This window comes from Eschrichtius robustus, chromosome 1, assembly GCF_028021215.1.
Source record: "Eschrichtius robustus isolate mEscRob2 chromosome 1, mEscRob2.pri, whole genome shotgun sequence".
Taxonomy (NCBI): Eukaryota; Metazoa; Chordata; class Mammalia; order Artiodactyla; family Eschrichtiidae; genus Eschrichtius; species Eschrichtius robustus.
The window spans coordinates 193,339,995-193,367,598 of record NC_090824.1 but is presented as its reverse complement, the minus strand read 5'-3'; the positions used below and the strand labels follow the sequence as shown (position 1 = coordinate 193,367,598).

General features: G+C 44.4%; 1 protein-coding gene across 6 annotated transcripts in view; it reads left to right on the top strand.

Moving 5' to 3' along the window:
- The window catches only part of FAM107B (family with sequence similarity 107 member B), a 220,620-nt gene that overhangs the window by 158,059 nt on the left and 34,957 nt on the right, over positions 1-27,604 (top strand). The window contains exon 1 of one of the 6 annotated variants that reach the window (XM_068561796.1): positions 19,337-19,409. The exons of 4 other annotated variants lie outside the window; for them this stretch is intronic. The gene's annotated coding sequence lies outside the window, so the exon portion shown is untranslated. Of the gene's footprint in view, positions 1-19,336; positions 19,410-22,541; positions 22,561-27,604 lie in introns of those variants that run through there. One more of the 6 variants, XM_068561832.1, reaches the window with a different exon arrangement.

The following is a 27,604-nucleotide window of genomic DNA, read 5'->3' as shown; positions in this document are numbered from 1 at the left end:
TACTTGCTAGACCAGCTCACAGAACTCAGGGAAACACATTTACCAGTTTTTTTTTAAAGGATATGGTTAAGGATCTAGATGAACAGCCAGATGAAGAGATACAGAGGACAAGATCTGGGAAGGTCCCCGAGCACAGGAGTTTCTGTCCCCATGGATTTGGGGTGTGTCACCCTCCCAGTATATGGACATGTTCACCAACCCGGAGGCACTCTGAACCCCATACTCTGGGGATTTTTATGGAGGCTTCCTCACATAGGCGTGATCAATAATCAACTCTATTTCCAGCCCCTCTCCCTTCACCAGAGGAGTGGGGAGTGAGGCTGAAAATTCCAAGCTTCGAATCATGGCGTGGTCTTTCTGGTGACCAGCCCCCATCCGGGAGCCATCCAGCGTAACCTCATTAGAACAAAGGATACTCCCGCTACTCTTATCATTTAGGAATTTACAAGGATTTCAGGAGCTCTGTGTAAGGGACAGGATCAAAGACCAAGTATTAGAAGAAGAGACGCCCCAGTTGCTCTTTTTTAGGAGTTCTCTGCCTAGAACTGGGGGCAGGGACCAATATATATGTATTTTCTATTATGTCACACTAATGCTACAGATTACAGATTTCTTCCCAATTGTGCAGATTTCACCAGGATTACATAGTATAGAAAGCCTTCATCTTTTAGGGGAATTTCCCAGTTGTTGACTGCTTTCTAACTCAGGTTTGTTTTTTTAATTTTTGCTTTTAACTGTGATAAAATATATGTAACATAAAATTTGCCATCTTAACCATTTTTAACTGTACAGTCCAGTGGCATTCAGCACGTTCACGTCATTGTGCAACCGGCACTATCATCCATCTGCAGAACTTTTTCATCTTCCCAAATGGAAACTGTACCCATTAAACACTAACTCCCTATTCTCCCCTCCCCCCCAGCCCCTGGCACCCACCATTCTGCTTTCTATCCCTGTGAAAATGGCTACTCTAGGTATTTCATGTAAGTGGAATCACACAGTATTCGTCTTCTTGTGGCTTGATTTATTTCACTTAACGTAAGGTCTTCATCCGTGGTTCATCCATGTTGTAGCAAGTGTCAGAATTTCAGTCCTTTTTAAGGCTAAAGAGTATTCCATTGTATGTATTGGATACATTTTGTTTACATATTCATCTGTTGATGGCTCTAACTCTGTTTTTTATACGGTGGGTCACAATCAGCATTTTACAACATAAAATACAGTAGGAAATGTTTGCCTGTATTAGGGATCAGTGCTGTTTTGTGAAGTGTGTGTGTGTTGTACTAAGGCCTGTTGATTTTTTACATTTTTTACGGGCAGAGTAGAGTGGAACACTTCGGTATCTCCCGGGTCTTATGCCACTTCTCACGTAGAGAGGTCAGCAGTGTTTCCCGTGTTTTGGGTGGGGTAGACTAGGAAAGAAGGAGCAGGAAGAACAGGTTAACTCTTGGGGCCTGGTTGTTTGTTTTAAGTGTCACGTGTCCACAGTGATACACTTGGAAGGAATTCAAGTGAACCCAATGGCCAGACAGCATTGTTTGTAAACAGTTTTCAGGGTTTTCCGTGGAACCTCTTTCTCCTGTCTTCCTGGGGTGCTTCCCCCCCCCGCCCTGCACCCCACAGGGCACTGAATGATGCAGGGCTGAGTCACCGGGAGAGCCTGCAGCTCCCGTGTGACGGGCTTGGGGCAGGAGCTGGCATGGACTGTGGACCAGAGCTGAAGTCAGTTCACTGAATATTACGTCTCATTCACGCCTCCGCGGTTGTCCTTTCACACTCTTTGCCTAGATCTAGATTTGATATTTCCTACTAATTTCGTACCAACAATCTAAGCCCTCCTTGGTTTAGAGGGGCAGACCCTTCAGCCCAGAGGTCACTCAGGTATTTGGACAGAATTGGGACTAGCGCTCAAGGCCCTTCTTCCCCTGATGCCATTTTTCTCACTGTATTAAACGCTTCCCCCCAAATAGAAGCATGAAAGCATATCTTATGAGTGGACCGTCATGTCATGAATTACGGTCCTCAGGAGCGCAGATTTGCATTGTCTCAGAGCCTGGATGCGATATGCATTGTGGGGTTACAGGCAATGTTAGAACTCCACCTCCGCTCGTTGGGGAGGGGATTTGTCAGTAGTCGGAAAGGTGAATCGAGCGTGATCGAGGTGTGCAAATGTCGGGCTGGAGATGGTGCACATGCAGACCTGGGGAGATCCCAGTGTGTTTGGGGTGTGCGTGTGTGTGTGTGTGTATGTGTGTGCGTGTGTATGTGTGTGTGGTTACACCACTTAATGAGGGAGCTGATTCTTAGGGGGAAATGTTTGCTTTCCTTGATAGATTTCACTTAGCCTGTATAGAGGGTATTTGCTTGCAAGCAAGCTCTGCTGATGTTTTCTGCACACGTGCTGCCAGAGACAGCGTGTTCCATCTGGAAGGTCGGTAACTGGTACCAGGGTTGGAGCAGTTTGTTTTTCATTGTTTGCTCTCCTTTCTGTGCCTGATGAGGTCATGCAGTTGCACACAGAGCTGATGCAAACTTTCCTGCTTTCCGAAGTTGCTGCAACATCTCCCTTTGAACTTTAACTCTGACTGTTTTGATTTCCAGTAAGAGAGCTTCTTGGTGGGGTGAGGGGCAGTGGTGGTAAATCCTTGTTCTGGGTGCTTTTTTTTATTGCTAGAAAAAAGTACTGCTGTTGGGAGGTGCATTCTTACTGTGATCTTTTTATCTGTTGCCTTGAACAAGGAGCCTGCACACATCCAAAGAGATCAGTGTTCATTCTCCATGACGTTTGGTTGCTTATGCCTTGAGTAGGTGACAAATGTGGGGTGATTTTCTGGGCAACGTTTATCTTACTAAAGGATGATTTTTAAAGCGTTGGATGTTGATGATGAAAGCATAAATACGTGTGTATCTGAGGTCGTAATAAACCTTGAGATCTTCCCCTGGGCCACTGAAGAATCTAGTCCTTCAAATGTGTGAACTTGAACTTGTGGATTTAACAAAACAGCAGATCTATACAAGACTAAATAAAAAGTCACATCTTGTTATGGTTTTGGATGTCATGTCTTTGCCAGGGAGAGAGTTCTGTAAGAGGCTGTCTGTCTTGCAGTCATAAACTATCTTTTTTTCCCCCGACGATTTCTTCCAATGCCCAGCCATCTCTGTCAAACTCTGGATGAGTTGCCCTTTGCTCACCTTTTAAAAATATCTTTTGATGTTGAGTAGGTTTTGTCTCCATTATTTTATCCAGGCTCCATTCAGTGTCTGGGCTCCTGATGATTAAATTGTGCTTTTTCTTTGAAGATCTCCACTTCCGGTACAATGTGACTCTCCAGTGAAAATTACTGATGTGTATTTTGAAGTACTTCATTTTAGCAAAATAGCACTTGCTTTGCAGTTGTTTTGTTCATCATCTCCACTTTCTCCCTGGTGGTTGTGGGTATAAAAAAACGCAAGCTTGTGAAAACAGCAACAAAACACTCTGAGAGGCCTTGGTTTTAATTTGCTGCTTATTCCTTGGTGGGGTGTAGGAAAGATGCTTTCTCGGGTGTCCATTCTGGAAACAGTATTTTCAGTCTCCGTTCATACCTGTCTAATGACCAAAGGGATTTAAATGCTCTCCTTCATTGTGGTGTCATAATTTCCACAGTGGCTTTGACTTGAGTTGCTACTACTACTTCGCACTCCTGCCTGCCCTAGGTGTGCACATATTTGGTGACAAGGTAATGTTGATAGAGACAAACAGATCACACACACACACACACACACACACCCCTTGTTTTTTTTTTTTTGCTGGGTGCATTTGCAGTGCCTTTTCGTCTGAGAAAAAAAAATACGGGCTACCCTTGCTAACGTAGGGCTCTTACCTACCTTGTGCACAATCATATTTATATAAAAATAAAATTTTCAAAAGCAGTGATACATGCCATCTTAACTAATAATGGCTTAGCTTTTGAAAGCTTTCATTTACAGAAGAATTCTCTTTCTGAAACTAAGGAAAGTGGTTTAGAAATACCCATTTATTGGTAAGCACATTAGTGGAAAATGGGCTTAGTTGGTGGGGATTTCTGCTCCACTATCTGTGTTCGGGTTTTTGCTGGGCCCCTGGCTCTCCCAGCCTGCGTGGTCGGGTGTGGAGCCGAGGCTCTGTCTGTCACGTCCCTGGATCCCCGGAAACTTTGCAGAAGCACACCTGTGAGGCTGGCCAGTCCTACTTCTTCAGGAAGCCCAGCCTAGAATTGACGGGGAAGGTGGGGAGCTTGTGGGCCATGTGAGAGAGGAGGCAACGACCCTTGATGTCCCTCCCAGGGGCTAAATGTTGAGTAGCCATCATATCTCCTGGTGACCTGTGAGCTTACTGTACTTTTTTGTTTGGTTGGGACCCTGTATCCCCAGGCCTGGCTTAACTCTGCCTTCCCCAAAACTTGAGAGCAAGGTTAGACTGAACAGAAATACTTGAGTCATTCTTGAGTCGAGGACCCTTTTTTGCATATTTTTTAATCAGATACTACTAAAACCTTTTTGCTGTTTTATGGTTGAATTTTTCTATCTTCCATAAGACTTAAATCTCCAGATAGCATAATCGTAACACGCACGCATGTGTGCATGCACACATGCGCACATACACACACGACAGAAAACGCAACTCACCACGACACAACACATGTAGACCCTCCCCTTCTTCTATGGTGATGTGAAAACTTTAGCATTTTATTGTCAAGAAATGTATGTCTGTACTCTTTTCTATATTAGTTATTGGCAGTGATATCAGTAAATCCATGAAGATCTTCTGGATTCAGATAACACACGTAACTAGTGAAATGTGAGAGATTTAAGGAGACTCTCAGGATTGGGTGAGGGTTTGAATATCAGAACAGAGCTGATTATTTGTGAAACAGATATCTGGGCATTGAGTCCTGAGGGGAAAGGACTTTTTAGACAAGGACCAGAGGAACTCATTGTAGAGCTTTGACAATTCCTAATCTCGTTTCTTCAGGATAAATCTCTATCTTTATACCATATCAAAACATCAGTGTGTTAAAATACACATGTGCTTCTGTGGCACACACACTGGGACACCAGCTCCCCTATAGTTTCCATTTAGTGTGCCACCAGCCATCCACCCCGTGGACCACACGGTGGGTGGTACCCACCCCTCTGCCTTCCTCCCTGCAGTTACCTTGGTGGGATCCCCCAGCACCGGAACTCCTGGAACTTTCCTCCGAGGACTGTTCTGTGCTTCCTTAGGCTTCCAGACTTTTCCACGGTGCTGGGACTCTTGCTCCACAGTCAGCCAGCTTCTCCCCCAAAGTCTTTCCTTCACTTCCTGGTCCTAATCCTGATGGAACCCAGCTGCTCCTCCCACATCTTGGGGTGGGGACCCCGCTTCTCGTGGCTCTCAGATCCTTCCTCTTCCGCTGTCTGGTCCTTCGAGGCTGACTTCAGTCGTGTCCTGTCTCTGACCCTCAGTGCTGTCACATACTGTTGGTGTCTCCTCATTTGTTGAGCATTTTGGCACCTGGATGGCGATCTTCTCCACCTGGAGTAGTTGTGAGAGCTGCCTGGGGGATTCCAATGCAGCCAAAGCTGGGTGACCAGCGGTCCCGGTTTGCCCAGGACTTGGGGGTGGGGCTTTCTTCGATGGGGGGGCTGTCAGTTTTAAAACCATGCCGGTTTGCCTGGGACTGGGGCCCTTCCCAGGACACGAGACTTGGATGCTCAAACTGGGGTGAGAGGGCCACCCTGAAAGAGTCACTATTCCAGATGTTGTTAATACCGGGAACAGCTCCTTATCTGGAATTCAGAGGTCCCACTTGATGGCCAGAACCTTCTACCTTCCAGTTCACCTGACAGGCTATCCCTAGTATCTTCAGAGTTTTGTCTTTCCAGGTTCGTTTCCAGCCCGTGGCCCCTGCTTTCACCTGGCGTGTCCATCGTGCCCTGCCTCTGCTTTTCTAATTCCCTGGCCAGCATTTCACCAAGATGCTTATCAATCCACTGAATCCCCTCCTATCCGCCGTCCTGGCACATCCCAACTCTGGAGGGTTGGGCAGCCCATGGTCTCTGCACCTGCCCCTGAACTGCCAGCTTCTGTCAGAGAAAGTCACACAGATGCGGTGATAGAGTCTGGTCATCAACTTCAACGCTGCCTGGAAATCAACTGATTTCTTCATCAACACTCTCACTCTCCCGCATGACTATTTTCAATTCTCTCAACACTTCTTAAATCTCCAATTTCATCGTCAGCCCCGTCCCTCCTGCTGGTCGCTCACTCTCAGCAGGTGTTCTTTCCACGGCTAATAAAGCAGTTGTGTGAAGGCCCTTTGCTCCTGTTCCCACTGCCCCTCTGCAAATCTTCTTGCTCCTGGATCCTTTTCTCATCTTTCTGTTCACAGTGTAAGAGGTATCCATCTCCCTCACTTTCTAAAAGTCAGTTTCTCCGCAGCCATCCCCTCCCTATTTCCACCTCTGTCCTGCTGTTTCTTTCTCATGAGGATTTATGAATGCTCAGGTCTCTCCCATCTTAAAGCAAAAACAAAACAGAACATACACTGTGAAACCCACACCTTCCCTGGTGCCCTCCTCTTTCAGCTGTCGCTTTCTCTCTCCTCCTCTTTGATTAAACTTTTTGAGAGGATGTTCTACTTTCTGGCCTGTAGGAGTGATCTACTGCTGCCTGACAGAGCATCATATACGACACACAGTTCTCATCTCACAGTTTCTGTGGGTCAGGAATCCAGGCACAGCTTGTACTAGCCTGTACTTCAGGGTCTCACCAGGCTGCAGTCCACGTGGGCACTGGGGCTGTGGTCTCATCAGAGGCTCAGTTGGAGAAGAATCTTCTTCTGAGCTCACTGAGGTTGTTGACAGAATGCCTTTCCTTGCATTTGTGGGACCTAGGTCACCCTTGGTTCCTAGAGGTCATTGCTCTTCCATGACACAAGGGATTTCACTTAATTCATGGCACCTTAGGTCCTCACAGATGGCGAGGGAGGGAGAGGGGGAGAGAGAGGGGGAGAGGGAGAGAGTGCGAGAGAGCAAATCCAGCAGGATGGAATTACGGGAGTGATATCCCATCACCTTGGTCTAATTCTGTTGGTTAGAACTGAGTCACAGGTTCTGCCCACACTCAGAGGGAGGGGATTAAACTAGGGGGGAACGATGGGAGATGAGGATCATGGGGACCACCTTAGTCTGTCTGTCCTGTCTCAATTTGCTTATTTCCATTCACTCCTTAAACCACTGTATTCTATTTTTTTTTTTTTTTAATCGCCACCACTTTACTGACACTAATCTCAGAGGCAGAACTGGCTACATGATGTGCAGGGCTCTGTGCAGAATGACAGTGGGAGGCTCTGTGTTAAAAAATTATTAAGAATTTCAAGATGGCAACAACAAAGCATTAAACCAAGTGTGGGGCTCATCTGAGCCCAGGGATGCAAAGGTCCACACCCGTGAGGCCAGCCTCCCTGTTGCTAAATCTAGAAGGCACTTGCTTGTGCGCTTTCTTACTTGACCTCTCAGCAGTTTTGCTTGTCCAGTTGCCACTGCTGAGAGCATCTTGCTTTCTGAAACATTTTCATGCCCCTGAGCTTTTGAGACCTTGCGCCCTCCTGGCTTCCCTTCTCTTTCTGGATCTTCCCCTTCAGTCTCCTTTGCAGGCTCCTCTTCTTTATCCTTCCTTTTATATTTGAGGATTTGGAGGGCACCTTTGTCACCCTGTGAGTTTCCTTAGCCTCAGTTGCTTGTGGATTTTGGGCTCCCAGATCTACGTAACCAGCCTGTATCTGACTCCCAAGCTCAAGCACTCGTGTCCAAGCTTCCTTTATTCACTCGTATGCTTTATGGGCATCTAAATGCAGTGTGTCTAAAGGTGATCTCCCTGTTTTCTCTGATCAAGCTTGTTTCCCCTGAGTCATCCATTTTGGCCAATGGCTCCACTGTCTCCCCAGGTGAGTTTGGATTTCTGGTTTCGCTGTGTTCCTGTCTTGAGCCCCCTCTCTCTTCTGATTGATCTTACTTGTATTTAAGGTCTGTGCCTCCACATGGCTGTGAAGGGCTCGCCCTGGGACTCTATTTCATCCGGGTGATCTTCCTGTTGTCCGGGCCTCCAGGGCTTTGTTTGTTCAAACCCAGCATACTTCACTGCTCTTCCTCAGTTAAGGGGCTGTTTCCCCGCTTAGAATAGGAGGCTCCTGAGAGCAGAGACTCAGTTTTGTTCACTGCTTTATCCTCAGTATTGGGAAGCTGGGTACCTGCTTACACCCTCAATAAATACGTTATTTTTAAATTAATTAATTTATTTATTGGCCACACCTCGGGGCATGTGGGGTCTTAGTTCCCCGACCAGGGATTGAGGGATTGAACCTGTGCTCCCTGCGGTGGAAGCGTGGAGTCTTAACCACTGGACTGCCAGGGAAGTCCCAATAGATATGTCATATTTTAATGAAAGAGTTTTTTATTTTCAACCTGATTTTTTAAAAAGCATGACTGTTTTGTTCCTTTGTAGAAACCATACGTTTTGGAAAAACAGGACAACTGTGTAGAAGAATTCCTGTTCTGGAGATGCTAGGGATACCTATAATGTTCCAGTAGTTCGGGACCTTTTGATTGGATTGTTGTTGATTAGAAAGTAAAGTTGTAACCGGCACTACGTGGGTGTTTTCTTATTTCCATGGAGTTCTGGGCCTGGTGGTTGGGAGGGAGCCTGTGTCATTGGGTCTGCAGAATTCAAAGAATTGCTTGTGTCATTTGGTAGCAGGAAGTAAAAATGTGATAACTGTGAAGGTAAGTAGGTATCAGGTACCATCATCTGAGTCACTCTGCTCTTACTCCAGATGTTTTGACCTATTTTTATTTTTGTTTCTTTAACCAACAAGTGGAGAGGTAGTTGTGGTCAGAGATCTACATGTCTGATTTTCCAGGATCCTGTTTTCCTTGCAATATCTGCTTTAAATAGTGTTTGGTAATAGAATGTCGAAATGCATTTCAGTATTTGGGGGCCTAATTATTTAGAGACTAAACATGGGCCAGAAGAGGACGGATTCCATTCAACAAAGACACTGCTCATCTATCAAAGGTCTTGGAGAAGTCTCATTTTAAGCAGAAGTCTGTTACAAGCAAACAAAGTAATACATACACTTATTTGTTAAAGAGACCCTTTATTCTACAGCCTAGTGGCTCTCAAACTTTTTGATATCAGGACCCTCTGTTTATACTGTTAAAGAGTATTTGAAGACCCTCAAAGACCTCTGTCCGTTGTAATATCTATTGATTATTTACTGTGTTAGGAATTAAAGCTGAGAAAGTTTAGAAAATTTGCTTTAAAATGGCAAAAATAACAATAAGCCCATTACGTATTAGCAGAAGACCATTCATACTGAAAAGTAATGTTTCCAAAACAGAAAAAAATAGTGAGATGAACGTTATTTTACATTTATGCACATTTTTAAAATAATTTTTTAAATGGAAATAACTATTATTCAAAATTAAAAAAATTAATGACACTGGTGGCATTGTTTTACATTTTTGCAAATCTATTTCATAACCAGCTTTAATAGAAAATAACTGGGTTCTCATACCTGCTTCTGCATTCAGTGTGTTGATAGGTTGTTTTGGTTGAAGTGTACGTAGAAAATCCAGTCTTACACAGATACATAACTGGTAAATGTGGGAGTACTGAAATAACCTTTTCAGAGAATTATGGATGGTACAGTGTGGATTCTGAAACCACAACAGTGATCTTTTCTCAGTCTGTTACATTAAAATTCATTAAATTATCTTTCATTTTGAATAGGACAGGAGGGTAGCTGAGTCAGTTATAATACACCTGTATAATGGCATATTATGCAACCATATTTTAAAAGTATTTTATCACAGATGAAATGCTTACAAATGTCATAAATTGTCTACTGAATATGACCCTCATTTTGCTAAAAAAAAGAAGATATGTGTATTTGTATTAACAGAAAGGAAAATATATCAAAATATGGATATGTTTAGTGATGCATTCATGGATGATATTTTATTTTCTATATACTTTTCCGATTTCCAAATTGTCTATGATCACATTGCTTGTAAAACCGGCAGGGGGCGGGGGAGAATTTTTTGTTTTTTGTTTTTAATAGAGAAATTAAGTATGTCTGTTAAACCTTTTCCCTCGTCAACAGGTCACCTTGTACATGAAAACCCCAGTTTTTATAGTTGGAGTGGTAACAAAGATCCCTTTTCCCCCTTCAAGTTTTTGTTTATTTAACAGACTAGTGTAACTTTTCTATGCCTGTTTTCAACCTCAGAACTCTTCCTCTTTATTTGAATAACAATTAATTGATTTATTAGAGAAACTTTATTCAAGACTTAGTCAAGCAAAGTGTTGATTGTGGAACTTTATAGCAGGGGCATAATTTGCTTTTTCTCATTTCTGCTACACCTCAGGCAAGCACTGATTCTTTTTTTTTCTTAATTTATTAATTAATTAATTTATATTTGGCTGTGTTGGGTCTTCGTTGCTGTGAGGGCTTTCTCTAGTTGCGGTGAGCGGGGGCTACTCTTCGTCGCAGTGCGCAGCCTTCTCATTGTGGTGGCCTCTCCTGTTACGGAGCATGGGCTCTAAGCGCGCAGGCCTCAGTAGCTGCGCCACGAGGGCTCAGTAGTTGTGGCTCGTGGGCTCTAGAGCGCAGGCTCAGTAGTTGTGACGCACGGGCCCACTTGCTCCGCGGCATGTGAGATATTCCCGGACCAGGGCTCGAACCCGTGTCCCCTGCATTGGCAGGCAGATTTCCAACCACTGTGCCACCAGGGAAGCCCAAGCACTGATTCTTATGTAAGTAAAATGCAGAAGGATCTTGTCCTACAGTGATAGTAGAGCTACTTGCATAGCAGAGAAATATTCCTGGAAATTAACATGCAATTAACCTCTCAGTTATTGCCTCTGAGTCCTTTTGTCAGTGGTGTGTTGAGTATTTCTCTTTACAATTTTTTTTTTCAAAGTTTTTTTTGATGTGGATAATTTTTTTTAAAGTCTTTATTGTATTTTTTACAATATTGCTTCTGTTTCATGTTTTGGTTTTTTGGCCAAGAGGCACGTGAGATCTTAGCTCCGGACCAGGGATCGAACCCACACCCCCTGCATTGGAAGGTGAAGTCTTAACCACTGGACTGCCAGGGAAGTCCCTCTCTTTACAGTTTTATGGCTGCAAGTTGAAGTGTCTACCCAGAGATGCAAAGGGCATCTCACATCTGGGGATGAGCTCCCTGCTTACCCCTGGATTTAGAAAGCATGTTTGTTCACTGTTATGTAGCTGATGTGGTATTGTCCTAACGTATTTCTGCTTTAAGGCTTTTGTCCTTTGTCTGTGGACAGGAATCCAAATCTGCTGATAGTCTGTTTTCCTGAAAGTGGAGGATTCCATCCTGTTGGTATTTCTTTATGTTCCTTATGATATGATTAAGTGATTACTAAGATGGCTACAAAGCACCCACAAAGCAGGAAATTAGCAGTTTTGCATCCTCTACTTATCATTTTAAAGATATGAACATTGTTACTTTGATATTTCCGGCTGAACATTCAGTTCTGTGGCTTTAGTTAATAAGTGAGTGACTGTTAGCGTTTGCAGTCTCTCCCAAAACTGTTTACTAAGGCACAGCTCACTTTGAAGTATAAACTGTGATGGGTAACTACTTAATTGTTCGTCCTAATACTGTTTTACATTAAAAGACCATTCTATCCTCTGCTTAAAACAATTGAGGATATTCTACTTGGGGGCACCCTTAAAGCATTCATCATTATATTTGGAAATATTCTAATTTAATTTTAGTCAGATTTTATGAGTTGAGCATTTTGGAGGCTAAGAAATATACTCCAAATAATACCTAGTGGTTTCTTCCTTTTATAATGGAAACCACTCTTTGAATTTAATTATTTCTTGGGTCTGTCATCGTCTTTTATGTAATAGACTGGGCTTGGAAGGTATCACAGATTCTAAGTAAGACACGAGAAGTGTCATTATTATTGCATTACCATAATCATAAACTGCGGGAGCCTTTAGAATATAACCTGAAGAACTTGCCACGATATAGAAGATAGGCTTCATGAGGGCAGGAGCTTTGATTCCTTTCCTGCTAATTGCATACTGTTTAGGACAGTGCCAGGCACTTAATAGATGTGGAATAAATACTTGATGAATTATTGGAAGATTGGACTCACTAGATTCTCTCTGTGGGCTACTGTAAACAATATGCATTTGCTTTCCAGGAGTCATATCTTCTCCGAAAGGGCAGCAGTAGCTTTTTGAAAGTGAAAGGCTTGTTGTGTGTACCTTGACTCAAACCCTACCAGGCACTGTGCCTGACATACAGTTGGTGGTCTGATGTTTAGAACAAAATTCCAGTGGGACCGCCAGGTAGTTGCTTCTTTTTGCTCATGTTTGTCAGTGGCTTCTAGAATCATCATATGCCCAGTAGGTGGAGAAAATGGGGCATGAAGATCCCAGGGAGGTTGATGGGAAGCTGTTTTGAATTTCTCATTTGTAAATACTGGGACTTTGGCATACTGGAATGTGATTTGTTTGATGATAGGCATGGAAATGGTATGAACAACCTGGCTTAAAGTTCTTGTTGAAAATAACTTGGTGTGTCAGACATTTATCAGAGGCTCCATCAGAATTGATGGCAGCTGTTTTATCCAGGTACCTAAAACAGCTTCTGTCATGCCTGCTCCTTCTCGGGGACCTGCCACACCTCTGTCTCACTGACCATGTCACAGGGAAACCACATCTGGTTTCAGAGCCCTGGGTTACCTGCTCCTCTTACTGATTCAGCCGAATCTCCTGTCACTCACCCCTTCAGTCCCCTTGTTTCAGTCAGGCTGGTGTCTCCATTGTTTCTCCCATCGGTGGGCCCTTCCTGCTGCTTAAAATCCCCTGCTTGGTCACTGCTGACTCCGCCTGGTCACACCCTTCTTTTGAGGCTTGCTTCAGTGGAGTTTCACACTCTGACTAATCTGTTTTGCCTACTGTCTACAATTTTGTTCTGAATCAAGATGTAGTGTTATGTGATGCTCATGTTATTTGTGTAGATTTAGTTTTTACAAAAAGACTAAATACTCTTAAAAGGGATTCTTGTACTTCTTTTATATTCCCTAAGCCTGTGATGGGCGTTTGTTCCAAATGAAAAAAAATAAAAGAAAAAATAGGCAATGCTGATGGGACAGACTTGATTTTGGAACACTCCGCTTACCCATTCCGAGGACGTGGGGAACATAGGGGCCCTGAGCTAATTAATATTGTTTGATTGTCTCGATCTGAAGCCACTGAGTGAAGCCTTGTGTGAAATAGTCCTGACCTGCTGGTTGAAGTGAGACTGTGCAGGCAGGGGTTGTGGATTTGGAAACCTGGAGATGGTGTGAACATTGAATGAACTAGAGTGTTTCAGCTTGGGAAGGAGGATGTTGAAGTTTAAACGAACACAATTTTCTTCACATTTATAGACAGCTTTTACCAGTTCTTGCAGCACAGCACAAAACAACACTTCTCTGATGACCGAATGAGAAGCTGTGGGCTGAAAGGACTTCAGTTCAATAAGACTGATTGAAATTGCTCATGGGAACCTTTTTAGTTGCTTTTTTTTTGAAGAAAAGGGTAACTTCACTTTCCCTGGTGTGGTTTCCCCTAGAATGGAATTCCTGGAGGGCAGGTCCGCCAGTGTTATTTGCCATGTGTCCTGGTACTCAGTGCTGGCACAAGAGGTGCTCAGTGAAGGTGGGTGGATGGATGGATGGATGGATGGATGCAGGGATGGATGGATGGATGGATGGATGGATGGATGGATGGACGGATGGATGGATGCATGGATGGATGCATGGATGGATGCAGGGATGGGTGGTGCAGCTGCTTGGTCTTGGAGATGGAGGGAGAGGAGACTCTTGGAGATGGAGCAGTGGCTCTTGCTGTCCTGACCAGCCTTCCCTCTTTCCCTGGTTGTGTTATGGCCCAGACCCCATTGGAGGTGTGGCTGATCATGATGGGCGCTCCTTTAGTGCTTCTCTACTGGAGCTGGACACACTTTTTTTTTTTTTTTTGAAGTTTCACAGATGATTCTGATGTACTGGGGAGGATTGGAAACCACAGCTGTAGTGTTTGAAGGAAAATGGAAGTTAACTTAAGCCAGTTTGTCCACATGTAAATAAACAAAAGCAGCTTATCCTTTTTGCTGGGGGCGGGGGGAGGGTGTTATTTTGCTGAGATGGACCCACCTAACTCACTAGTTGTTTTTCTTCCCCCTACATCTTCATCTGCTGTTTTGGACTTTTTTTTTTTCACGTTTAGCTCTTGGCAGCTAATAAGAATTCAAGCTCTTTGGGCACATTTTTATACCTGGGAGAACATATTATAAAGGTTTTGAAGTGTTTCTTAAAATCTAGCAGCAAAGTGTAGGTGGTTTCCAGCTCCAGCCGCTAGATTTAGAATCTCCCTGCTCAACTCCCCATCCAGCCCCCGGATTTCCAGTCCTCTCTGCGATCGCCAGCAGCACAGTTACCAGCAGCTTGGTCTGAGTTCAGAATCGCAGGAAGGAAAGCGGTTGGGAAAACCGGGACCAGGTGAGCACTGCCCGTTGACCTCTCTGTTTAGTTATCTTCCTGGACAATTCTTGAAACGTCCATCCAAGTTCGGTCATTTTCTGGCTGTGTAATAATTCAGACGGTGCTTTGTGAATCAGTAACCTTTTAATTAATTTATTTACTTTTATTCTTGGCTGTGTTGGGTCTTCGTTTCTGTGCGAGGGCTTTCTCCAGTTGCGGCAAGCGGGGGCCACTCTTCATCGCGGTGCGCGGGCCTCTCACTGTCGCGGCCTCTCTGGTTGCGGGGCACAGGCTCCAGACGCGCAGGCTCAGTAGTTGTGGCTCACGGGCCCAGTTGCTCCGCGGCGTGTGGGATCTTCCCAGACCAGGGCTCGAACCCGTGTCCCCTGCATTGGCAGGCAGATTCTCAACCACTGCGCCACCAGGGAAGCCCAGTAACCTTTTATATGTTATGCATTTTGGCATCGCTAGGAAGGTCAAGTAGTTATTTACCTTTTACACCGCAGGGTGAAGTAAATAGGAATTTGGAAAGTTGTTTGTGAGTGCGCGTGCGTGTGCTTCTGCTAAGCAGGCAGGGGAGGAGAGCGGTTAGGGACCCTGTGGTGAATTGCAAAGCATAAAGATGCATTGATGGGGGCGGTGAGGGAAGCGTGATGCACTGGGGAAACCCGGAGGGAATTACCTGGACTGAGGGAGCGTGGGTCCGAAGAGGAATTTAGTCTTTTTTTCTAAAAATTAAAAAAAAAAAAAAGATTTGCCTGGCTCCAAAACAGGAAGAGGTGGCTCTGCCTCATTTCTGTTTTCTGCTAGTAGTGGACTTCTCTCGCAGGGGATAAAAACACCATCACACAGCAGTAAAGAGCTCAGACGCTGGCGGCAGACCCACTGGGCTGACGAGGCTCTTCCAGCTGCACGACCTTGCACCAGTTGTTAATAACATCCCTGGGCTTCAGCTTCCCCTCTTTCAGTAAGGACAGTAATCCCTCCATCATAGGACTGTCTCGGAAGGCAAATGACGTGAAAAACGCAGTGTTCAAGATGGCGCCTGGGACTTCCCTGGCGGTCGAGTGGTTGGGACTCCGCACTTCCACTGCTGGGGGCACGGGTTCGATCCCTGGTCGGGGAACTAGGATCCCACATGCCGGGCAGCACGGCCAAAAACCAAAACCAAAAAACCAAAAACGGTGCCTGGAACATAGTAAGCACTGAATAAATGTTAACAAGAAGGAGAACTAGTATTTCTAAGAATTACCTGGGAACCAAACTGTCATTGATAACAGAGTTTCTATTACAAATTTCAATGTTTTAAAACTCCCATTTAAATCAGGAGATTGCAGGAGTGCACAGACCCACAGGGTGGATATTTAGTGGGGAGAAATAGAAAGAGTAGAAATTAATTTTGCCCAAGACAAGTGAATACGTTTTTTTTATTGGTCCATGACCAATTTAGGACAAAGAAAAATGTTCATGGGCTGCATCTTCTCTAACCCTGCAAAATTTACTGAGACACTGAATTGCTTTAACAAGTGATAATCAAACATTTAGTAATTGTAAGCCCTGGAGATACAGTGGTGCACAGAGAGCAATGGCCCTGATGCTCAGGTAGCTTCATATCTAGAGGGAAGATGATCAAAAAACATGTGCCCAGCAGTAAAACGAGCAGTTCCCCAGACTGTGAGGGGTGGGATGCGAGCTTAGGACAGAGACTGATGGTGGAAGGACCCAAGTTAGGTGGGGTGATCTGGGCAGGTGATGTTTGAGTGGAGATTCAAGGGTGAGCCAGTAGTACGGAGAGATTTGGGATGGGATGGGATGGGTTGGAGGGGGTGCTGGCGTGAGCATAGACTAGGTGAAAAATGAAGGGAGGCCGGCAGGGCCGGAGGGCGGGGAGCAAGGTTGCAGGGAGAGACGGAGAGATGCAGGGGACGGGGTGTGAGAAGTAGGCCCGGGTCAGGTCAGGTAGGGAGTGGCGGCCATGGTCAGGGGCTTAGAGAAGCTTCTGGGGAGTGACCTGACCTAAGTTACATTTTAAGGCAATCCCACGGGCAGAAGATCAATTCTTAGTGCAAGCTTCCTGCTTTAACATTTTTGTATTTGATAATGAAGAAAACATCAGGAGAGCGTTTTTAGCCATGGACATGTTGGTATCTGGATATATTTGAGAAGCAGTAATGACAACGAGACCTTCTGAGTTTTCAACCTGAAATGACGTTGCAGCTGAACCGTGAGGCCAGGCTGGTGGCCCTGATCACATCCTACAGGCTCCCGGCAAGAAGAGCACACAGGAGGTGGCTGATCTAGCCAGAGGTTGGCACAGCTTTGTGGTGTCAAGTGCAGAGCTGTCATTCGTCTGGGCTGTGACCGATGAGAATACTGTGACCTGGCCGATGGCTGGCAAGCTGAGTGCTGACCGATGTATTTCCGTTTTCAGTCACAGCATCCAGGCCAAGCCAGGAACCATCCAGAAACTCTGCGATCGGCACTTGTAGATCCTCTGTGCTTTTGGGAAGAGTAACATGGACTACTTTAATGTCAATTTCTGATAGCAAATTACGGATGATGAAATCAGTTGTTTCGGATGACAGAGAAGGACCCTTTGCAAGGCCTCTTTAAAGCAATCGTTATTAATCCAACAGTGCTCCTTTTTATGTGGAGCGCTGAGAGAGGAGCGCTATGCTGTCTTACTGGTTTGCCTCCAAGTATGGGAAGTCCCAACACACAGGCAGTGAGGGGCTGCATTTCAGAAACAAGCTTTCATCGGGATTTCTTCTGGTCATGGATCTTCTGAGGAGTCACCCTATTATTTTGTATTATAGTTGCAGATGGGCAAAAAGCAGATTTCTCACGTTTCCCTTTTTGGGAGGGATGGGGTAGTGTGTGTGGCTTCGAAAGGCCTGTCTCTGTTGGAGCCTGACTGTGTTGCCTGGTGCGGTGTGTGTGCGTGTGCGCGCATGCGTGTGTGTGTGCAAGAAAAGTCTGCAAGTTTAGATCAGACTGCCCTGATTAGTGAGAACCTCTAGTCCTCTGGTCTGGGGCTCACAGGTGAGGAAACTGACCCCAAGGGGCAGGATCATTTGCTGAGAGCGCAGAGCCTGTCGGTGGCTGAGCTGGGACCGGGACCTGGCATTTTTGGTGCTGGGACCTGTGCCTTTTGACGAAACACATTGTTTACATTAATTGTAAAGAAAATGGTTAGTACCAGATGTAATGAGGAAATAAATAATGTCCAATTATTCCAAGCCAGTGAGTTGTATCTTTTTAAATCTGCAGTGGACCATTTTAAGAGAAAGCAAAATTTGTTTCTTGCTAGTGAGGTAGGAGCAGAACTTATTTTAAAAAATGAGAATGAGGCAAAATAAAACTAGATTAAAGGCAAATAAAAATGTTAGCCTAGGATACTTTGTATCTTTGTTTTATGATCAGGCTTTAAATTAGAATGTCGGTGGGTATACACACTACTATATATAAAATAGATAACTAATATGAATACTGTATAGCACAGGGAACTCGACTCAATACTCAGTAGTGACCTACATGGGAAAAGAATCTAAAAAAGAGTGGGTATATGTATATGTATACTGAAACATTATGCTATACAGCAGAAGCTAACACAACATTCTAAATCAGCTATACTCCAATAAAAATTTAAAAAAAAATTAGACTGTCAGTGGGAGTGACATTTAATGATTCTAAATTCATAATGTCATCAGTATTTTATTAAAATAATGGATGTATTAGTGAATCTACTTTTGTTAGATGATATTATTTAATCTGGTAGTTAGTTTCATAATTAATTTTTTTCCTAAGGGTAAAAAGACGCTGTATCTCTTCAGATTATTAAATAGCTGTATAGCAACAATGTCCTGTTTTCTGAACATTCATAAATTCAATGTATGTCCTTTAGACTTACGGGTGCCTTTATCCAAGTCAGGCTCATGTGTTGTATTCCCCTTTGGTTTGCCAAACTAGTTATTTCTTAATACTTGGAAAGTAGTTTATATAATTAGTGATAGGCGTATAGTGTAAAACAAAGAGCTGAACTGCTAAATACCAATCTGAGCAGGCATTATTGTCCACTGTTGCTATGACAACTAACAATTTAAGTCTAAGTATACAGCTGACTTGTTACACCTTGAGGGCACGTACTCACACAGCTCACCTCTAATTTGCCGTTTTACAAAAAAGGCCCGATTCAGTGATTAGGTGATGGTGTATTATCCACGTGTCTTTCATCAGCTGGGTTAAATTGGTTGATGTGCTTTGGTTCTTTCCATGGAACAGCCTGTCGGTGCTTCTGTTTACCCACTTTTTGGGATAAGGAAGTGGAGGGAGGTAGCATTTGCCAACTGATGTGGACAGAAAAGCAAGGGAGGAATGTAGCCCTATTTTGAAACATTCTGTTGACACTTATTAACTACTTGGTCCTGGTACTTCCTCTTTCGAAAACTGATTTAATGCAATCCTGCCCTCCACTGTGAGATTGTTTATTGCCCTTAGCAGAATTCCTGGCATATTTGAGGCCCTGCCCCTGCCAGATCCCGAAGCCGCAACTGGCTCAGTCGCTCCCCTGCCTTTATTCTGTCCCTGATCAAGGCCTCGTAGGGTAAATACAGTTTAATCCTAGTGATTGTTCTAGGGCACTCCTGCTGCCCCTTCCGAGTCCCAGCCTTTGTGGCTCTCTGCCTGTCATTGTCTTGGCTTTGAATGAAGTCTGACAACTTTGCCCTGCCTTACAAACCTGGGACACCCACCTCCCTTCCCTTAGTAAATAGACTCGTGGGAGGTGTTATATACTCTATTTGCAGTGCTGATGAAATTGGACATATTTCCTAAGGTTAGTAATAGGTATTTGTGTGGGAGGTGTGTTTGAAGGGTGGAGCAGTGAGAGGGTAGAAGGAAAAAAGATACGGTTTCTGACTTTGAACAAAAGATAAGAAGTTTCTGACTTGGAACAGGTGAAGCCCGATTACCTGAGAAATTTGGTGACCTGTGCTGATGGCAGCTGAGATACTGGCTGGGGGGTGTGTGTGATGAGTCCTTATTAACAGTCAGTCATTAATCCAAACAGCAACCCTGAGAGGGAAAGATAAGGAACGAGGGGCTCAGAAGGCAAACCCCCAACAAAGGTTTTGAAATTAGTTAGCTTATGTTTGAACTCTGGCCTTCCCATGACTAATTGTATGACTTTGGATAAGTGCCTTAGCCCCTCTGGCCCTCAGAATCTACCTCCAGTGTTGTGAAAATTCAATGAGGTGATGGATGTGGACATTTAGGACTGTGCCCAGCCCACAGCTAATATTTATTGAATAATTATTTTAAGTATTTTTCTTGTTGAACCAAGGTCATCCAGCTAGTACGTGGCAGAGCGGGCTCTGACTTTCTCAGACTTGAAAGCTTAGCTCTTTCTACTGTTTCATAACCACCATTACTGTCGCCATGTCTCTTTTCACCAGGAAGAAAAATACATCAATTCTTAGTTGTCTCCCTTACCATTTTCCGCCTGTTTCCCACATGCGTGTGTAAATGGCCTTTGGCGGTTGGGTTGCAGGTACCTGGGACTGGAGAACTTCCTCTTACCCATTGTTAACTCCAATTAAGTGTGTGGAATTTTGTCCTGCTTCTTAAAAAATATGCACCTAGAATTATTGTTTTGGTATTAAGAATCTGAGTTACACTGTAGTTTTTAACAAAGAAGCAAATGCCATTACAGTTAGCTTTAAATATTGAGGTACTATGGCTATCATTTTATCTATGGATAGAGAAACTATTGAAACTGCTTTTAAAAAAACACTTTAAGAAGGGGAGAAAGTACTGCCTCGGTGATCTCTCTTCCCCATGTTCATCATCACAGGGAAAAAGGCTTATTACTGAACTATGAACAAATATAATTCTCTAAGTAATCTTTACTTTGTATTTCTTTACTCATTCACATATAGCTAGGAGGATTTGAGGTTACTCTTTAATGATTGGAATAAGGATATTTTAAAGATTAGACAGAGGAGATGACTTTTTAGTAGCAGTAATAGAAGCTCAAATAAACTTCTAAAAGGTCATGGTTTTAAGTGCTTCCCATTTGGAAGGGATGGTGACAGTTGGCTGCTCATCCAGTTTATGTTTCTGTTGGAAGTTTTCAGGTGCTTTCCGTGGTACCCGGAGTGCTGCCAGGTGATGGTGGCAAGTTTAAGTAAATGAATTAGGACAGGATTTTCCAAGCTGCATCCATTAGTGGGTCACAAAATCAATTTAGTGGGTCACAAGAAGCATTACAAAAAAAAAGAAACTGAAAAATATCAGAGTGTATATAGCATAAGGCTAGTATTGCTTCTGGAAACTTTTACTTCAGCTGATTTTAGTGTGGTGTGTTATTGGGTCCCTGTGTATAAAGAGGATTACAGACAGAAAAGTTTGAAAGCCATGGACCTGAGGTATTTTAGGAAGTTTATCAGCTTTAGAGCAAGTCTAAATGTTACATAGAAGGGAAGTTCCACTGAGTCCTTCACATTGGTTTCCCTACATGGCTCACAGAATGAAATTTAGGAACACTCAGTGGTAACTCAGATTTTTTTTCCCCAGAGCTAATATATATTTTATAAATGGAAAATAAGGTTGGGACTTCCCTGGTGGCACAGTGGTTAAGCATCCGCCTGCCAATGCGGGGGACACGGGTTCGAGCCCTGGTCCGGGAAGATCCCACATGCCACGGAGCAACTAAGCCCGTGCGCCACAACTACTGAGCCTGTGCTCTAGAGCCCGCAAGCCACAACTACTGAGCCCATGCGCCACAACTACTGAAGGCTGTGCTCCACAACAAGAGAAGCCACCACAATGAGAAGCCTGCGCACCGCGACGAAGAGTAGCCCCCGCTCGCCGCAACTAGAGAAAGCCCGCACGCAGCATTGAAGACCCAACACAGTCAAAACACACACGCATGCGCACACACACACACACAAAACCTGTTTAAAAAAAAAAAAAGAAACAAAGAAAATAAGGTTTATGACTTCAACTCCGAAGCTTCATGGATGAAATTACAAAAATAAAGTTGATGGGGTCCTTCCTAATTATCACGTCACATGTACTGTTGTGTTTATAGATTTTGTACTGTAGGCTGAATTTAAAAATCTTAAATTGGACTCTTAAATACTTGGGTTCTTACTCAGTTTGACATTTGTAAGGTTACAAACTAAAGGGTAGAGATTTTTGTCCATTGAATTACCTTGGAAACTTTTTAAAAGAAGCATTTTATTTTTCATGGCCTTTGGCTGCATTTTACTTTTGAATACTTCATTGAAGTAGGTAAAACTATCCTATCTTAAGCTTTTCAGATTCTTTTTTTGTTTGTTTGTTTTGTTTTTTTAAGGCATAAGGGAAGTAGTTAGGTGTCATGATACATCTGTAGTTTCTTGTTAAACTATTTTATAACTGTTCTTCCAGAAGCGACTGATGATTTCCTTTATAACCGGATGTAAGTAGAGGACAAATTTTCATTATGGATGTGTTGATATGTCATTTGTCCTTGCCCTTTTCGTTTAATTAACCAGTAGCTTCTATTATGTGTGGAGTTTAAAACAGACACAGTTAAAGTTCTGAACTTTTGGACAAGAGCTGTGAGAGTAGTCAGAAGCTGATGGGAAGTTTCTGGATGCCGAGTTCTTGAGTAAGGAGTTCTGTTGCAACAAAAGAAATGAAAACATTTCAAACTTGGGTAACTTCAGAAAGAGAGAGAAGCCGAGTTCTCCATTTCCTGTGGAACTGGGCTCGGGCAGAGCGTTTACTGGTTACCAACCTGTCCTGTTCTTTTACTTAATCAGTACTGTTGCTGCAGTTGTGTAAGACTTGGGGAAAACATGTAAAGCAAATAGTATTGTTGGTTAGCAGCAGATTTGATTGCGATGCCAGAGTGAGTAGCCTGGTGGAGGATGTGTTGGTACTCGGGGCACACGTCCTAATCCCTGTTGGCTGAGGACCTGGGGGCTGTAGACGCAGTGGTAAGTGGTTCGAGTTCTGCGTACTTGGATGCGGGGAGGAAGGGGTGATGGTTAAGGCTTTATTTTAAGAGAGAATTTCCTTGAGGATGGAAGCTACTAAGTAAACAGGAGAGTCTTGCAGTCGTCATAAGTTGTACTTAAAACAATTTATGTTTGAACATAAACACCCTTAAAACATCTTGTTGGAATGAAGATGAATGATACCACTCAACTTCTATAGGATCTGGAACGTGATTGGTGTATCTGTTGCTCATTACTCAAGTAAGTGATTATCTAAGGCCTCTGTTTATTCTAGGAATAGATAAATTTTTGAAATCTTGACTATTTTCTCATTAACAGTGGAGCCCCCTTCCATTCCAGCAAGAAGAAAGGCTGTTACGCTTTTCAGACATCATGGCACCTGGTATCTGCTGGTTTAAATGCAGGCTCCTTGTTTTTAGGCTTTTGTTTTTCTGTGTTCCTTGTTGGCCAAGTAGGTTGCTGTCAGTTTTTCCCCATTCTTATTTTGGAAGTTTTCCGCTGCCTATTACTGCACGTAGAGAAAGGGCTCCAGTGGAGGCCCAAGGGAGATTGTATCCAGTTTCTGGGCTGGGTGGGCCTGTGAGATGGGGGTGACTGAAATAACTGTTTAGGGTGCGTAGACAGCCCCACGGGGCTGGGGGTGCCTTGTTTTTGTTTTCCTGTGGCTGAAGGACAGCCTGTGGGAAAATGGTAAGGCCTGGCCTCCTAGAATGACAAGCCTCCTGAGGGAGTTGAATTAATGCGTGGAGTTCAAGCAGAGAAAGTTAAGAGTCAGCGTAGATTACTCCCTTGTTCCGGGGCCAGCACCCGCTACAAATGTGTTTGCGTTTGAACTTTTGCCCAAATCCCGGTAGTTTAGAAAGGGAGGTTTTGTGTAGAAGGCAAAGCTAAAGGCTGAAAGGGCTCCCAATAAAAGGTCCCCCGTCTTTGTTGCTTACTGCAGCTTTATTACAGATGCTGTGAGCACTAAACACTTCTAAGAAATGATCGTTGCTCTAGTTTGCCTTTCAGCTTTGGAACTGAGGTGCAGAGTTGCTGCTGACCTTACCCGGAGGGGCCTGATGAACCCCTTGTCAGGAGGCTGGAGTGCCTTTGAAGACAGTTGAATTGGATTTGTGTCCTAGTCAGCTTGGGCTGCCACAACAAAATACCATAGGCTGAGTGGGTTAAGCAACAGATATTTATTTCTCACAGTTCTGGAGGCTGGACGTCCAAGATCAGGGTGCTGGCTGATTCGATTCCTGGTGAGGACTCTCTTCTTGGCTTACAGACAGCAGCCTTCTTACCATGTCCTTACATGGCAGGGGTAGGGGGAGATGCCAGCTGTGGTGTCTCATCCTCCTATAAGGACACTAGTCCCATCATGGGGGCCCCGCCCTCATGCCCTCCTCTACTCCTAATCACCTCACAAAGGCCCCACCTCCACTTACTGTCACATTGGGGGGTGGGGCTTCAACATATGAATATTGGGGGACACATTCCGCCCATAACCGTCTGTGTGTGGCAGGGTCGGTTGTCTACCTAACAGCCACTGCTGTCCCCTCTTCACTGCTGGAATGCCACGTCCCCATTTTCCCAGCATCCTTTGTTGCTATGGTGATCACAGGACGCAGCTCTAGCCAGTGAGGTGTCAGAAGGCCCCTGGGGGCTTCTGGGAGTGGCTTCCCTCCAGGATAAAGAGACCCAGGGTGGGGGGGCTTTCCCAGTCTGCCCTTCCTCCTGGAGGTGCTGGGGCTGCTGAGCAGAGCAATGAGAAGACCCCAGAGCCCCCATGACACCACTGAGCTAGCTCTGAAGCAGCCTTGCACAGCCTGACAACACATTCTTATGAGAGGTGAAAACGAGCCCCTGTGGTTGCAGCTCCTTAGAGGCAGGTGTTGTTACGTGTGGCCCAGAGCGTCCTCATTGATGGAGTCACAAGGGGAGAACCTTCCTCCTTTTGGAGCTGGAAGGAGGTACAGTCTTAGGAAGAACTTCTCCCAGAGACCGCCCCGGGCTTCCCACCCTCAACGTGTATGTATCACACTAGTGATTGTGGGCCTGTCTTCTCCGCTAGCTGTGAGCCCTGGATGGCAGGGACCATGTCTCACTCCTCCCTAGATCTTTAGGGCCTGACCCGAGGCTCATACAAAGGAGGGACACTCATGGTTCTGGCCTTGCTGACAACGGTGGGCTTAATAATCCTTTCTTGGTTTTGGTGTCCTCATAACAAGACTGGCTATGTGTTGTTCACAGAAAGCCCACGGGGTAACCAGAAGAGGGGTAGGTGGGAAAACAGACTTTAATTAAAAGTACCTGGGCTGTGCCCATAGCTGCTCTCTGAGGTTTAGTTAGTGCCAGATGGTCCTCCCAAGACCCAGACGGAGACGTGCCCCAATCCTCACGCTAATTTTTCACTGTGGAAGCAGAAATCAAATAAGAGTCAACTTATATTTGTATAATTATGAAACATGTTAATTAACCATTCAGAAAAACACATAATTGTAAGCATTGTGTCTCACATGAAGATCTCTTTAAGAGTGAAAAAAGAAGTTTTCCAGACAAACTCTAACTGTGCTGTATTTCAAAAGTGAAAAAGTTACGTTGAGTGAGTGGAAGTCAGAGCACCTTCTTCAATGGAAATTAACCTATTTGACCCACAATATGGCTGAAATACAGCGTATTTGAGATGGAAAGTTGTAAAATACAGGATAACTGGATGTCTTTTTACCAGCAAGGAAGCAGACCTAGAGAAGGGATAAGTCAGGATTTAGGTTTGTGGACCTTTTATTTGAGGTTCTTTCTACTCTATCCCATGTTACTAGCAACTTAGGAAGACAAACGAGTGTGGAATCCCACCAGCCAGCAACCGCCAGGAATGCACGTGTCACCGTAGAGAGGTTCGGTTCATTTAGCTTCTGCAGCGGGGCGAGTGTAGCCCGGAAGAGTGCTGGGATTCTCTGGGAAAGGCAGAGTTGGGTCTCTGCTTATGCTGGGTGCTTTGAAGGTGGGGTTAGAGAAACGGGGCCAGACCCGGGCTGGATGTGGTCGGGAAGCAGGCACATTTCAGTGATTGGGTATCTTAACAATTTTTATGTAGGAGGCCGGACATTAAAGTGGGGTTAGAGTTGTCACTTAGTAAAGAATTAGCAGTCACAGGTTAGTGAGAAAGGAGGATGGCCATTCATTTTTGTGGAGGTCAGCGTCTGGGTCCTATGCTGAGCTTTCTTTATGTCCTGATGGCATACTGGGGTCGGTTGTCAGTAAGGCCTGTCTTTACTTCTGTTGTCAGTAGGGCTGATTTTCACTTTTCCAGTAGTTTATTTGATTTGATCCAGTAGTTTATTGATGCTTGAGGAGGGGTAGGTTTTAATAGGAGAAGGATAAGACGGAGAGTCTAAAGAGGGTGTCTGAAGTCACTGTGTCTGAGCGGTCACTGGTTTTTAACGTTATGGTTACTCAGTGTCAATATCAGGTTAAAAAAAAAAAAGGCAAATGAGTTGTTTTCTCCTACCCTAAGAGGCATTTTTTTTTTTTTAAATCATCACAGTGCCTTTGTAGTTTTCTGGAATTTGGCAGGATATAGAAGCAGATGGAAGTGTGGATACTTATAACTGAAACATATTATCATCTTCAAAGATGCCATCCAGTTATTGATCAAGAGGTAATGTTAATGGTGATGTTAGTATCAAAAACACCCCCCCCCCAAAATGAGTAGGAAATGTAGAAAATCAATTTAGAATATTCAGGATAGGAGTCAGAAGTGGGAGAGGCGGTGGGGTCCCGCCAAGTGAGGGCCAGAGGCAGACCCAGGATTCAGTCCAGGCGTGGCCACCTTCTCTGTGAACGTAGCCAAGCTTCCGTCTCTCCGGGCCTCAGTTTCCTCATGTGTGGTGCTGGGGAAGCTGAACAGATGGTCTCTGCTCTTTCTAAATTGAGTCCTTTTGAAGATAGTCTCCACTTTTGAAAATATTTGTGTGGGTGCCCAGCAGGACCAGGTCATGCGTTTTATGGAATTATTATTCCGCTCCTGAAGACAGGAATATTTGAGGGCTTTGAAAGCTATTCCAGCAGGAAGTTTTTTTTTCTGGTCTGTGTGGTTTCCTTCCTCTGAGGAGGGACCAGGCCTAAACCCACCATCTTCCCAGATCACCCATCCCCTTTGTAGTCTCCTGAAATGAATGACTGAGGTGTTTCCGCCTTGGAAAATCACATACAGTAAATGTGCCAAGGTAGGCTCCTTTATTCAGAAATTTGCAGTTTGGGAATAAAGGCTGGTGGCGTTGGTTTGCAAATTTGAATTTTGTGAATATAACATAGCAGCATATAAAAATTGAAGTATCACGTTACATGCAAATTTTGAACGCAGAAACCAAAAAAGTAAAAGAAATTGATCAAAAGTTGCATAATTTCAAAGATGATAGGCCGGGTGGTTTGTCAAGGGTGTTTATGGAATCGCCAGTGACAGCCCCACTCTAGCTGGTGATAGGAAGGCCTTCCGTGTTAAACCCGTATCACGCTCCATGCTGTCACTCAAGGGCGTTACGGTTTCTGCTAATGTGGGCTGGTATTTAATGTGCACTTAAATCAAACCGTCTTTTTAAAGACTTCAAGCAGGTCTTTGCCACGAGGTTTGTCAATGGTGGTGCCAGTGATAGTGGCAACGCCTCTTTCCCCCATCAATAACTTTGTAACAGAAGTGCTGAAACACTAGGAAGAAGACACAAGGATGGGTGGGATGCATCATGCTGTTGATTTAGGGGAAGAAGCACAGAGCACACTTCCAAATATAAGATTTATCCTAGAGAGGCCCTAGAGCAGAGTGGTGCGGAGTGTGGACTCTGGAGCTAGCTGTGCGAGCTGCCACTTACTGGCTTTGCAGCCTTGGGTAAGTTACCTAGTCTCTCTGGGCCTCAATTTCCCCATCTGCACAATGGGGCAAATTTTAGTATCTACCTCAGAGGTGGTGGGGCACACAGTAAACAAAAAAACAGATCTCTGTGCCCTCCCCCCAGCGATTCTGATCCAATGCCTTTCAGCTAGG